The 14,457-nt window shown below is 39.8% G+C and overlaps 1 protein-coding gene across 3 annotated transcripts in view; it reads right to left on the reverse strand.

Annotated features, from left to right (window-relative positions):
- The window catches only part of GPR1 (G protein-coupled receptor 1), a 50,613-nt gene that overhangs the window by 23,777 nt on the left and 12,379 nt on the right, over positions 1-14,457 (reverse strand). The window lies entirely within an intron of this gene.

Consider the following 14,457-nt stretch of genomic DNA (forward strand, 5'->3'; position numbering starts at 1 on the left):
TTATTCTGGAAAAGAAAGAGCAGGGTAACATTTTTTTTCATGCAGAGGCAGGAAATATTTTATCTGGCCAGAGGGTAAAAGCTAAGACTATGAGGGAAAGAGACATTTTAACTCAGTATAAAGCAAAACCTTCTTAAGATTATAAATAGCTGTTAAAAGTGGCATTTAAAAAAAAAAAAAGTGGCATTTGTTCATTTGATAGGTATTTTCTGAATATCTCCTATGTGTTCAAGGCCCCAGTGAAACAGTGCTGAAGAGTAATGAAATGAAGCCATGGAGCTTTTGGTCAAGTACAAAGCTTTGTCAGATGATGGTACAGATCTCATTCTTAAGAGATGTTTAATGAGACAACAATAAGCTGAAGGTTTTTCTGACATCAAACGTGACTGGACTTAATGTCTAAAGTTCTGCCAACCCTGAAACTCCAGATTTTGGTTACTCTAATGTTATACTTGGTACAGTTTGATGGCTCTCCTGGCTATGGATCAGGATGTACAGCTGATTCTGTGGCTTAGTCATGGTCTTCTATCTATCATGTATATATGCGGTGCTGTCTCTAAGTATTTTATTTGTTTTTTTATTAATTTTTTCTGCTAAGTGTTTAAGATGGATAGGGTAGCATGGAGGGTAGAGAGAAAAGACTAGAACAGTTCTTTCATATGTGATGTACAATGAAGGGAAAAAAATTTCTTATATCCCATATTCACCCCCAAATATCTGGTTGTCATTTCTGTTACTTTTATTCTTTTTTCCATTATTGTTTGTGGAATGAGAGTTCTCTTCCCTTACAGATTAGTTTCAATTCTTTAATTTCTTTGAAAGTGGTTGGAGTCAGGGTAGCTTAACAGCATAGAATCATAGTCCTTGAAGTGAGATAAGATAATGGAGATAATCTACTCCAGTCCTTCCATCTTATACACAAGAAAACAGAAATTTAGCAGAATACTTTAAAACACTGAATACAAAGGACAGAAGCACCAATAAACACTCGAATTTTAGGCAGAATATTGACTTTTGGAAAAGAAAGTTTTACAAAGAATCCAATAGAGGGACTTCCCTGGTGGTCTTGTGGTTAAGACTCGGAGCTCCCAATGCAGAGGCATGGGTTCCAACCTTGGTTGGGGAGCTAAGAACCCGCATGGCACGGCCAAAAAATAAATAAATAAATAGAGTAGAACTTTTAGAAATTACAAAGTTAACCTTGAAATTTAATTTAATGGATACATAAAATTGTAGTTTATACTCAGTTGAAGGGAGAATGTAAACTAGAAGACATATCTGAAGAAGTTATCCAAAATGTAGTATAGAAAGATGATGATATGCAAGATATGAAAGAAAGGCTAAAAATGAAGAATGGAAAAGATCTAATATATACCAACTCAGAGTTTCAGGACCTGGAAATTTACTTAAATGCCTAGAACCAACAAGTATCCTGGCTTTTGGTGAGAGGCTCTATGTGCGTGTTAGGAGGAGAGTGCATTTTTCAGCTCTGCCTTAGCCTTCACCTCCCTTACACAGAATCTTAAGGTCATTGAGAGGTGAGAGCTTAGAGCCTTTTCAAGTCAGTCTTGGCAATGCACAGAGCCGTGGGCATGAGCACAATCCATACATGTGTGTGGCCTTCTTGATTCAGAAGCTTCAAAAAGACCCTCTGTATGTCTCATTCCCAGTTTTTAATTTTCTAGTTAGTCTAATGTTTTCACCCAACTGGTATCCATCACCTCAGGCAGCTGCAAAGTTAAGTAACTGCCTGTAATTTTTTTGAAAAATGCTTATGTGGAAAAAAAATTTTCATGCTGAATGAGCTCTGAGTTAAGTCAAATAAATCACCCAGCAAGTGGAATTTTCCAGGGAAAATTCCTATCCAACAGACAGGCCATACAATAATTCTCTGGGGATGAAGCTTTGAAAGAGCTTCAGCCCCTTTCTGTCCCTTCCCTTGGCTCTCAGGCTGCTGTTCTTCACCCTTCACCAGCAGGCTGTTGGTTTTTAAGAATATCATAAAGCAGGAGAGTATGAGATGGGACTAGGGAAAGTTAAAAATGCCATCGAGGGACTTCTCTAGTGGTCCAGAGGTTAAGAAACCATGCTTCAAATGCAGGGAGCGTGGTTTTGATCCCTGATTAGGGAACTAGGATCTTACCTGCTGAGTGGTGTGGCCAAAAAATTTAAAAAAAAATTTTTTTTTAAGACAGAAAACTCGTTTCTTTCACTGAGATTGAGCTGTTTTTCCTCCTCTCCTTTCTCCTTCTCCTCCTTCTCTTTGACAAACACTCCCCAGATTGTTGCAAGTCTTTGGGTAATTTCCAGAGTTTTGAAAATTTTGATTCTGACCATTTTGCCAGTTTATTGCAGCTTCTGGGAAAGAGAATTTTCTGAGATCCTTACTCCACTAATTTTGCTCATGTCACCTGGATAGGGAGTTTGAATTGGCATATTTTGTGTGTCTGGAAACCATTTGACTGAAACAGCATGGTGTTCTTTTAAAAATTCAGCTTATGAAATCAAAGAAGAGGAATAACCACTTAATAAATCTCTATGGAAAAACATATATTTTCCCACCATTTCCTTCTCTTTCCTAAACTTGCTTTAGTCCTAGAGACTATAAAAATGAATGAATAAATGAATTAATGAAATTTGTGACTCCCACAGTACAGGAACTATACAGTCCAGTACAGGAGCCTAAACATAATAGGCACTCAAAGAATGGTGCTGAACCAAAATAGATTAGCTCAAAATAGGCAAAATGACCTGCTGTCTATTATATTTTATCCTACTCATAACATTAAATATTTAGTTTTATATTTAGGTTTCCCACTTCGTTTAGTTTTTATGGGATATATCTTAGTTTGGGTAAAAATATAGGTTTAACAGTAAATTCTTTCTGTTAAAAATAGAAGAAAGGAGAAAAGAAGGAGGAGACAGAAAAGTATTCTTGTTAGCTGCCAAGATGGCGGCAGTGACAAATTTTGCAAGTATTCTGACAAACACCTAGCAGAAATAAACTTATTTTCCATCAGAAAATTCATAACTAGTTCAACTGAAGGACATTAGGTAAAAAAACCTGTTTGGAAATAATCTGAAACATTCTTGTGTCTCATGCCTTTCTTAATCTGTTATAATGAATGAGTCATAATATTTTAAGAGGATAAGAGCTGTTCATAATGAGTGCTAGGTTGAAAGGACTAAAAAGCTTTAGCAATATGATCATGAAACAACATAATATGATAGGTGAGATAATGAGTCTTTCATTTCCTTTTTTAAAAAATTACAGAAATACTAAGTGGCTTTTTATTTTCCTTTACTTTTTGTTAGAGAAGATGTGAAAGTTAAATAGAATCTAGTTATGTTTCCACATACAAACACACTAGTGCACAAATATTGACTAAATTTTGTAAAAATGTAATAAAAATGGTATAAAACCATTTTATCTCTTTACTTCTCTTTGACTCCCCTTAATTAATTATGGATATAAAAGTAGGCTTTCAATTACAATTCTAAAGATTGTTATTGTTCAGTCACTCAGTTGTGTCTGACTGTTTGGGACCCCATGGACTGAAAGGAGTATGTCAACGTTGTATATTGTCACTCTGCTTATTTAACTTATATGCAGAGTACATCATGTGAAATGCCAGGCTGGATGAAGCACAAGCTGGAATCAAGATTGTCAGGAGAAATATCAATAACCTCAGATAAGCAGATGATACCACCCTTATGGCAGAAAGCAAAGAAGAAATAAAGAGCCTCTTGATGAAAGTGAAGGAGGAAAGTGAAAAAGCTGGCTTAAAACTCACTCAACATTAAACAAAAACTAAGACCATGGCATCTGGTCCCATCACTTCATGGAAAACAGATGGGGAAACAATGGAAACAGTGAGAGACTTTATTTTGGGGGGCTCCAAAATCACTGCTGATGGTGACTGCAGCCATGAAATTAAAAATGCTCCTAGGAAGAAAAGCTGCGACCAACCTAGACAGCATATGTCTAGTAATGTCTTTTTAAAGCAGAGACATTACTTTCCCAACAAAGGTCCATCTAGTCAAAGCTATGGTTTTTTCAGTACTCATGTAAGAATGTGAGAGTTGGACTATAAAGAAAGCTGAGTGCCAAAGAATTGATGCTTTTGAACCGGGGTGTTGGGGAAGACTCTTGAGAGTCCCTTGGACAACAAGGAGATCCAACCAGTCCATCCTAAGGGAAATCGGACCTGAATATTCATTGGAAGGACTGATGCTGAAGGTGAAGCTCCAATATTTTGGTCACCTGATGGGAAGAACTGATTCATTAGAAAAGACCCTGATTCTGGGAAAGACTGAAGGCAGGAGGAGAAGGGGACGACAGAGGATGAGATGGTTGGATGGCATCACCGACTCAATGGACATGGGTTTGGGTGAACTCCAGGAGTTGGTGATGGACAGGGAGGCCTGGTGTGCTGTGGTTCATGGCGTGGCAAAGAGTTGGATATGACTGAGCAACTGAACTGAGCTGGACTGCAGCATGCCAGGCTTACCTGTCCTTCACCAACAAAGGCAGTTTACATCTTTAAAAATTATTTCATCTGTATTAATACTTAAAATCATCTAAGAAAAAGCAACATCCTCAGTTCTTGCAACATTAAGTCTTATGACTTTCAAATTTGAAAAAAAAAAAAAAAATAGCAAGGTTCTTCAAGACATCAGACCCCGTCTCCTTAGAAAGGCTTTGTCATGGAAAAAGAGTGATTATTCTAGTTAAAAAGAGAAAAGGGAGTTTAATATGATTAGGGATTTAATATGATTGATTAGATACTGATTTTAAAAAGCTATAAAAGATATTTTGAGAATAATAGGGGGAATTTTAATATGAATTGAATATCATTAAGTTATCTTATTCATTTTCTTAGGTGTGTTAATAATATTGTTTTGTAGGACAATCTTCTTTATTCTAGGTAAATGCTGAAGTTTTTAGGGCTGAAGTCTACAATCTAACTTTCAAAAGATTCAGAAAAGCGCTAGGATAATGGAAAAGAATGTTAAAAAATGTATATATAACTGGGTCATTTTGCTGTATAGCAGAAATTATTGTAACTCAACCTTGTAAATCAACCATGTGCATGCATGTGTGCTAAGTCACTTCAGTTGTGTCTGATTCTTTGTGATACTATGGATCATAGCCCATTCCAATAAAAAAGAAAATATACATATATATGTATACACATACATAGCAGTCATCCAGATAGAAGTGAAAAAATCTGATTTTAATCGTGAAATGTGGTGAATGGAAATGCATTCTCCAGATCCCTCTATAAGGACAAACTTGTTGTCCTCACTCCTGGAAGAGCTGTCAAGAGAGTGCCCCCATCTGTAAATAACAGCCCTTCAGAGACTTCTGCTACTACATAGAGGCCCTTCTAGAGTAGCCAACTGCCAACAATGATTAAGACGGAAGTAGGAAGGCCTGGTCACCTTGGACCAGTGAAGGGTAATTCTGATAAGTCCATTTTAGCTTCAGAGGTCCATTGAGAGTCAAATATGGTTGTCAGTTCTCCCTTACAGCTTAATCTCTCCCTCTGCCTGGTTGTGCTGACCCCCATGCCCACCCCCTCACCTCCCATTCCACATGCAGATGTTGATTCTAAGGGCATAAACTAGTAAACATCTGACCATTAAACTCCGTCTTAAACTAGAAGAAGACCACTAAAATTTTCTTCTAGCAGAACTGAATCTGCAACGCAAGATGGGTATCAGACGAACTCCAAATGAAGAACATTTTTTTTAAAGTTCTGTTTTCGTTAAAAATGCCAGTGTCATCACAGTCAAAAAAGGCTGTGTAAATGTTCTGGATTAAAACAGAGTAGAGAAACATGACAATGTTAATGAGATATGTGATGCTGGCATGCCTCTTGTACTGGAAGAAAATAAAAAGCCAGAAAGAACATTGCTAGATCAATTGACAAAATTAGAATATGGATTATAGATTAGAGTTAACAAAGGATTGCATCAAAACTATCACACATAGAATGGACAAACAACAAGGTCCTACTGTAGAGCACAGAGAACTATATTCAATATCCTGTGATAAATCATAATGGAAAATATATCAAAAAGAATGCACATATATGTATAACTGAATCACTTTGCTGTATACCAGAAACTAACACATTATAAATCAACTGTGTGTGTGTGTACGCTCAGTCACCCACTCCAGTCCGACTCTGTGCTACACCCTGAACTATAGACCACCAGACTCCTCTGTCCATGGAATTTTCCAGGCAAGAATACTGGAGCAGGTTGCCATTTCTTTCTCCAGGGGATCTTCCGGACCCAGGGATCCAACCTGCATCTCTGGCACCTCCTGCACTGGCAGGTGGATTCTTTACCATTGTGCCAAAAATACAGGATCAATTTTAAATTTACTGTAATTGGTAAATATACAGTGGTTATGTAGGAGAATGTCCTTGTTTTTAAGAAATAGGCACTGAAAAATATATGGGAAAGGGGATATAATGTATGCAACTTCCTCTCAAGCAATTCAGAAAAACAACATATACACATACATGCTGCTAAATCGCTTCAGTTGTGTCCGACTCTGTGCGACCCCATAGACAGCAGCCCACCAGGCCCCGCCGTCCCTGTGATTCTCCAGGCAAGAACACTGGAGTGGGTTGCCATTTCCTTCTCCAGTGCATGAAAGTGAAAAGTGAAAGTGAAGTCGCTCAGTCGTGTCCGACTCTTAGCGACCCCATGGACTTCAGCCTACCAGGCTCCTCCATCCATGGGATTTTCCAGGCAAGAGTACTGGAGTGGGGTGCCATTGCCTTCTCCATACACAAACATACAGTATAGTAAAAGCAAACTCGGCAGGGAAGGGCCAGTGGTTAGGACTCTGTGCTCTCACTGACCAGGGCCTGTGGTTGATCCTTGGCTCCTCTGTCCATGGGATCCTCCAGGCAAGAATACTGGATTAGGTTGCCATTCCCTTCTCCAGGGGATTTTCCCGACCTAGGGATTGAACCCCTATCTCTTATGTCTCCTGCATTGGCAGGCGGGTTCTTCATCACTAGCGCCTCCTGGGAATTTCGGTATAGATGAATAGTTCTATTACACATCAGCTCCTATCATTATGGCCAACAAAGAACTTCGTTTTACTGTTTTTGCTTACTTTTTCTTTCTTACTGTAAATTGAGAGACTCGGAATTCTGTGATTATTTCAACAGCCAAGTAGTTAATCTGGGTGAAGCTGAGTTGAGAAGCAGTTTGAGGTAGTGCTTCTGGGTTCCTGGAGGGGGCAGCAGAGAGCCTTTTGAATGCAAACCTGTTAGGGTGCTCAGGTAGAGGGTGACCTTGAAGAAAAAAGGGCAATGGCAACTAAGGGCTTAGGAGGAGAGGACCCACCACCACACAATTTCGAGCTGACTTGAAACTAGGAAAACCAATGCTCCACACAGGAAGCTATATGAAGCCAACACATCAAAGCATGTATAGCTTATTTATTAACACATGGTCAATACTCAATGAGACCAGAAATGAATAACGCTGCAGGAAACTGAACAGTCAGGAATCAGAATGCAGAAATCAGGACTGGAGCAAGAACCAAGAGGAAACTAAACAGATGTGGAAAAAGGGCGCAGCTGCCGGGGGGATCCGTTTTGTCCTATTTGGATGTTTCCCCACCTGGGCCTGGGCGGAAGTGTTAACCATGAAACAAACGCTTTCTCAGGATCATGACTTCCTTGCAGACCACTGGGGCTGATAGCGCTGGTGGCTAACAGGGGCTAAAGTGTCCCCCAGAGGCATACACTGCGGTTGTTTCAGGGCACGCTTTATAGTCTGCTCTTCTAGCCTTACTATTTCTACTTCCAGTTTAGAAACAGAGAACGTCAAGTGAAGTATCACTGCTGCTGCTGCTGCCAAGTCGCTCAGTCGTGTCCGACTCTGTGCGACCCCAGAGACTGCAGCCCACCAGGCTCTGCCGTCCCTGGGATTCTCCAGGCAAGAACACTGGCGTGGGAGACTTCAATTTTTCCTGTCCAGCATCCACCTTCTCATTTTCAAATCTAAAAAGCTGCTTGCTCCCTAGGCAACTTTTATCCAAAATAATTTGTTTAAATTTGTAATTAGTTATTTTACATGGAGTAACCTAAAAATGGCAGCCCACTCCAGTATTCTCGCCTGGAGAATCCCATGGACAGAGGAGCCTGGCGGGCTACAGTCCACGGGGTCGCAAGAGTTGGACACAACTTAGTAACCAAAACCACCAACCTAAAATTATCCTTTTAAATAAGATCAGCAAATTATCTAAAGTGTTTTCAAAGTGATATCTTATACTGCTCAAAAAGGACCATAATCCTCAACTTCTTGACATACTGAGGTGGAACATTGGAGATAAAATCAGTAAGTACAAGTGGTCTTAATACAGAGGTACACTGTCAGACACAATTTATGATATATAGACATCCTGAAAAATATAACTTATGGTGGAGTTCTATTTCAAGTTTTCTCTGCTTGTGATTGTCTTTCGTGTATTTTACAATCATGAAAGTTACAGACAACTTTTCAAAATGCAAATAATCTCCTCCAGAGAAATACAAATGAATTGTGTCTAGTGAGATGCAATCAATTATTGTCCTATAAATATTGACCAGTTTTGCAACTGTTTATAAATCCATTTCAACAGTCCTGATGGTCTATACTATACATGTGTGAGACTTTGAATTCTCCTTTTAACCCATTTAACTGATTGTATCATTAATTAATGAGTTAAGTAAAGCCTTTGAAACAGGTTAACTTTATATTTGTATGTGGGTCATGATTTACCTGTTTTAAAAAATAAAATCAGGTCTTTTAATAGGTCTTTCTTCCAACAGTATTAGTCTAACCTTGGGAGGGCAAATGGAAGTAGGAAGAGAGAGGTAGGGATGTGGTAAGGTGTTTTAAAAAGTGTCTATAAAGTTTCTTTCTGGCCACGAATTTCCAAAATCTAAATTTACCTTCTACTCCTAGGGTAACGATACCACTAAACATTAGGGCAGGGGGACACATTTAGAGGAAGGGAACATTAGGGCTCATTTAGAGGAAGGGGTGAGGTGGGGGCGAGGGCTTGGTTGAACTCCAATACCAGGCAAGCAGGGAGGGCTGAAGGAGAGAAAATCCTGATACCACCACAAGGTTGCACTGCTGAAGCAAATTCTTCCTAAATTTAGGGATCTCAAACTCTTTTCCCTTCACTCTTCATTCCTATCTGCTCTCTTTAAGAACGGTATGTTAAAGCCAGGCCCTTGATATGACTGTTGGAAGCTTAATACAATTGTTTTACACAGCCAGGACATTAACACAGCATTCAAGTATGTACAGCTTTCGTTTTATCTCTCTTGCTTTTTCTCTTTTTTTGCAGTCAGACTGAGGCCTCTTAATCCCTTCAGCCACTACTCAGAGAAAGGGAACCAAGCCAGTGTTCCAGCCACCTCCAAACTTCAAAATAATTGGCTAGACATGGCACTTTGCCTGGTCAGCGCTGCAGCTGGAGTACACAGGATGCCTTCCTCATCCTGAGGATACACCATTTGCCTCACCAAAGCAGGATGAAGAGAAGTCCCAGTGGCCACCCAAGAAATTTCAGTTCTATGAGATCAGCCGAGAGACCTGCCCTGCCCTAGCTATTCCCTGAGATAACTAAACCCATTAGGGTGTTTATGTAAAGCTGACTTTTACTTCTACATCCCCTTCTCCAGTCTTCCCTCCTGTCTTTCTGTCTTGTTACCCTGGGTAAACTACCTTCTTCCCTACCAGTCCCTCCGCACCATGTGCTTTGATGTAATCCAGAAACAATCAGAATTCTTTCTGGGCCACATTTTATGGTAGGTAGGAATGAAAGCCCTGGAGTCAGGCAGACCTTGGCTTCTAACTGCAGTGCCACTTTGGAGGCAGGAAATAGATGGGCTCCAGACTAGGCATTTACAGCCAGCCTACATTTTACAATTCTAAGCAAGGATGCAGGTGGGCTCTGGCTAGATATTTACTTCCATCTTGAAATGCAAATAACAGCTGGACTTTGCCTCCTATGGACACTTTAAGATAATGGTTATGGCAGGGACAGAGAGAGGCTAAACCCCGTTGGAATAAAAGGTCAAGAAGTCACGTATTTCCCATTCTTGGGCCAAGGGAGTCACTGCACATGTGTAGAAAGTCTCCTTAGGGGTCAAAAAGGAGGTGGCACCACCCCAGCATAGGTGATGCCAAGGTCCCTCCATAGGCCCCTGGGTTGGAATCCATCTTGGGAAAAAGTTGCACATGCACGTCGGAGAGGGTCCTAGGACAGATAGCGAGTGAGAGAAGACAGATAATTGGCCAAAGGTAAACAAAGACCCAGAACTGCCCTACGTAAATGATTTAACCACCTCTTTACCACACTTCTCCTCATCAGCCAGGATGCTCACACCCTTTCTCTCCTGGTGTGTATCTCTGTCTTGCTTCTGTCTTAATGAAACAAACTATTTCTCTGTGTCCTCTCCCACTTGGTGTGCTATATTTCTAAAAATAAACGTTGTACCTGTTTCTACCGTTTTTGCCTCCTTGAGAAATGCACTTTTCAATGGGGGCAAGGGCCAGGGGAATTTTGCTTCTAGCCTCTAGCCCCTGGTGAACTAGCGGCTGGGATTCCTGATTTTCATCCCAGGTCCAATTCCTGGGCAGAGAACTAAGATCTGAATTCTCGCTACCACCCACTGCTATCTCTCTGTCTCTCACCTGTGTGGCCTTGGAAAGTCAGTCAAAATCTCTAAGCAGCAATTTCTCCATCTGTAAAAATAGGGATAATATAATAATAATATCTATTGTATTAGGGAGTTGTGAGGAGAAAAACTTGGCAATGGAGTGAAGCTCAGTGTCAGATACATAGCCTTCTATTCTGTCTCCAGTCTTCTCTCTGTTAATAGTGTACTTCTATTTCCTATTTTGTTATTGTAGGTACTACTTCACATTTCCCCCCTCAATCCAACATAGATACTGATGAGGTTCCACTGCTAGCCCCAAATAATGGTACCGTGGCATATGCAATAGTTTAAGCTGAAGGAGTATGAGAAACAACAGGTGCAAGAAGGATTTCTGACCCTCCCCTGAGTCAGGCATGAGATCCTCAAGTGAAAGGTGCCCTCCTTATGCCCTAGGGAAAGGAACATCTTTATCTCCAAAGAAGGAAGGATGCTGAGTGGAATCTGAATGAACAGCCTTGCTAAGTTTCCCCCAATTTACCACTCTTAGTTCACATTCATTTTGTTCTATGACATTTCTCAATGACTCTTCACTTTTCATCAAACCTAGTATGCATAAAAACACTCAAACTTAACTATTTCCTTAGGTCTTCATTTCCTTATGAAGGCTCTTAGGTAAAGGCTCTTATTTAAACTTATATTTAAAAATCTGAATGCTTTCCTCCTATTAACTTGTATTTTTTATAGGTGCTCCAGCTGAAAATCTAGAAGAGGAAGAAGGATGTTTTTCTTTTTTCCTCCTCTACATCAGCAAATCAATAACAGTGGTCACAGGTACCATATTTTTTATTACAAACATCTACTTCTGCTTCATTGACTTCACTAAAGCCTTTGATTGTGAGGATCACAACAAACTGTGGAAAATTATTAAAGAGATGGGAATACCAGACCACCTGACCTGCCCCCCTGAGATATCTGTATGCAGGCCAAGAAGCAACAGTTAGAGCCAGACGTGGAACAACAGACTGGTTCCAAATCGGGAAAGGAGTAGGTCAAGGCTGTATACTGTCACCCTGCTTATCTAACCTATATGCAGAGTACATCATGTGAAATGCCAGGCTGGATGAAGCACAAGGGGGAATCAAGACTGCCAGAAGAAATATCAATAACCTCAGATAAGCAGATGATACCACCCTTATGGCAGAAAGCGAAGAGGAACTAAAGAGCCTCTTAATGAAAGTGAAAGGGAGTGAAAAAGCTGGCTTACAACTCAATATTTGAAAAACGAAGATCATGGCACCCAGACCCATCACTTCATGGCAAATAGATGGGGAAACATTGGAAGCAGTGACAGACTTTATTTTGGGGGGGTGCTCCAAAATCACTGCTGATGGTGACTGCAGCCATGAACTTAAAAGATGCTTGCTCCTTGGAAGAAAAGCTATGACCAACCTAGACAGCATATTAAAAAGCAGAGACATTACTTTCCCAACAAAGGTCCGTCTAGTCAAAGCTATGATTTTTCCAGTAGTCATGTATGGATGTGAGAGTTGGGCCATAAAGAAAGCTGAGCACTGAAGAATTGATGCTTTCAAACTGTGGTGCTGGAGAAAACTCTTGAGAGTCCCTTTGACTACAGGGAGGTCAAACCAGTCAATCTTAAAGGAAATCAGTCCTGATTATTCATTGGAAGGACTGATGCTGAAGCTGAAGCTCCAATACTTTGGCCACCTTATGAGAAGAACTGACTCACTGGAAAAGACCCTGATTCTGGGAAAGTTTGAAGGCAGGAGAAGGGGATGACAGAGGAGGAGATGGTTGGATGGCATCACTGACTCAATGGACATGAATTTGAGCAAGTTCTGGGAATTAGTGATGGACAGGGAAGGCTGGTGTGCTACAGTCCAAGGGGGCCACAAAGAGTCAGACATGACTGAACCACTGAACTGAACTGAACTAAATTATAGTTTCTTCATCTGTGATCTGGGGAGGAACACCATCAGCAAGCCACTCTAGGGTTGTTGTAAGAATTACACAGGATAATGTATATAAGTGCCTAGCACAGTGCCTGGATCATAGTAAGAGCTCAGGAAATACGCAATATCATTTTTATATCTTACTTTATTAGTGATTTTTTATTAGGGTGTACTATGAAATAATTCACAAAACTAACATATGGTTTTGTTGAAAGGTAGCACATTCTTGGGCTTCCAGCTAGTTTAATGATCACTGGTTCTAATCAGAGAGCTCATTTGATGATATTATTTGTAATTAGTTTTAGATAACATTCTGGATTTGTGCTTCATTCTGAAAGAAAACATTAGTTGAAAGATACCACGGGAGCAACAAAATAACGGTTTCTTGCTGGGACAGTAAAGCTACATTACACTCATTCCTTCCTTTCCAAAGGGGAACATTTTGATCCTGTGATAATATTCCATTTAAAGGAGTTTATTTATTTTATGTCAAATGATTTATGTAGATCAAGTTCATTTCTTGTGATAAAGATGGGAATGAAGTAAACTGGGCTTCTTGCTGAAATCTCTGTGACTTGCTGTGATCCAACTGGTTAGAAAATACATCAACTGTCTGACTAAGCAAAAATAAAAAAAGCCCTACAAAAAAACAAAAAAAATGAGCTTTTCCAAAGAAATCCTGTTTGGGCACTCTCTTACGTTTGATGAATGAGTTATTTACTGGCTGCTTGAGAAAAGTGTAAAAAGGAAGAAGTTGTCTTTTTAGAAAATTATTGAAGTGTACTCAGTACAAATTCCATTTGACAAGGTTTGAAAATAGACCTAGTTTTTAACAAATCAAGCTTTTGTTTAATTAAGACTGAAATAAATGAGTGTGAATATTCTTATAAATAATCTAATAGAAAGTTAAAATGAAGAGATACTCTTCACAATCATTTCCTCCACCCGCTCCTATGTTCTGATAGAATACATTTGTAAGGAGATATGAAAATACACTTTTAAATAGTGTTTGGTAGATTATGATCCCTCCTAAGAGATAAACCGTGTTAGGCATGTTCTGAAGGTCCTCCTTCCCTATTCAATCTCTTAGAAATCAAAAAGCAAACCAAGGAGAAATGCCTCCTTATACCATCCCAGAGCAAGGCACCTCTCCCAAACAAGGAAGAATTTAGTCATTTTACTATCTTCAAAATTTTCCATCTTCTTGGTTATTCAATGTAAACAACTGAATTAAATATACATTTTGTGTCTGAGTGTATTGATAATGATAGAATTACCCTAGAGGTGAATGGCCTTATTTTGAATAATTAACGAAATAAAAGCCCATATGGGGCAGAATGACAATCAAAAGAAGAGTCACATTTAGTATTATCTATACATTTGAGTCGGAGAAGGCAATGGCACCCCACTCCAGCACTTTTGCCTGGAAAATCCCATGGACGGAGGAGCCTGGTAGGTTGCAGTCCATGGGATTGCTGGAGTCGGACACGACTGAGCGATTTCACTTTCACTTTTCACTTTCATGCATTGGAGAAGGAAATAGCAACCCACTCCAGTGTTCTTGCCTGGAGAATCCCAGGGACGGGGAAGCCTGATGGGCTGCCCCTCTATGGGGTCGCACAGAGTCGGACACGACTGAAGCGACTTAGCAGCAGCAGCAGCAGCATACATTTGAGTAATACAATAAACAATTTCTATAGACTTAGTATTTCCCATAAAGTAACCAAACAATTGATTTGACTAAACTCATTTCCTGAACTTGCTGGTGGTTTGGAATTAAGGAGAAAATCATC

Source organism: Bison bison, unplaced genomic scaffold (assembly GCF_000754665.1).
Source record: "Bison bison bison isolate TAMUID 2011002044 unplaced genomic scaffold, Bison_UMD1.0 scf7180017864471, whole genome shotgun sequence".
NCBI lineage: Eukaryota > Metazoa > Chordata > Mammalia > Artiodactyla > Bovidae > Bison > Bison bison.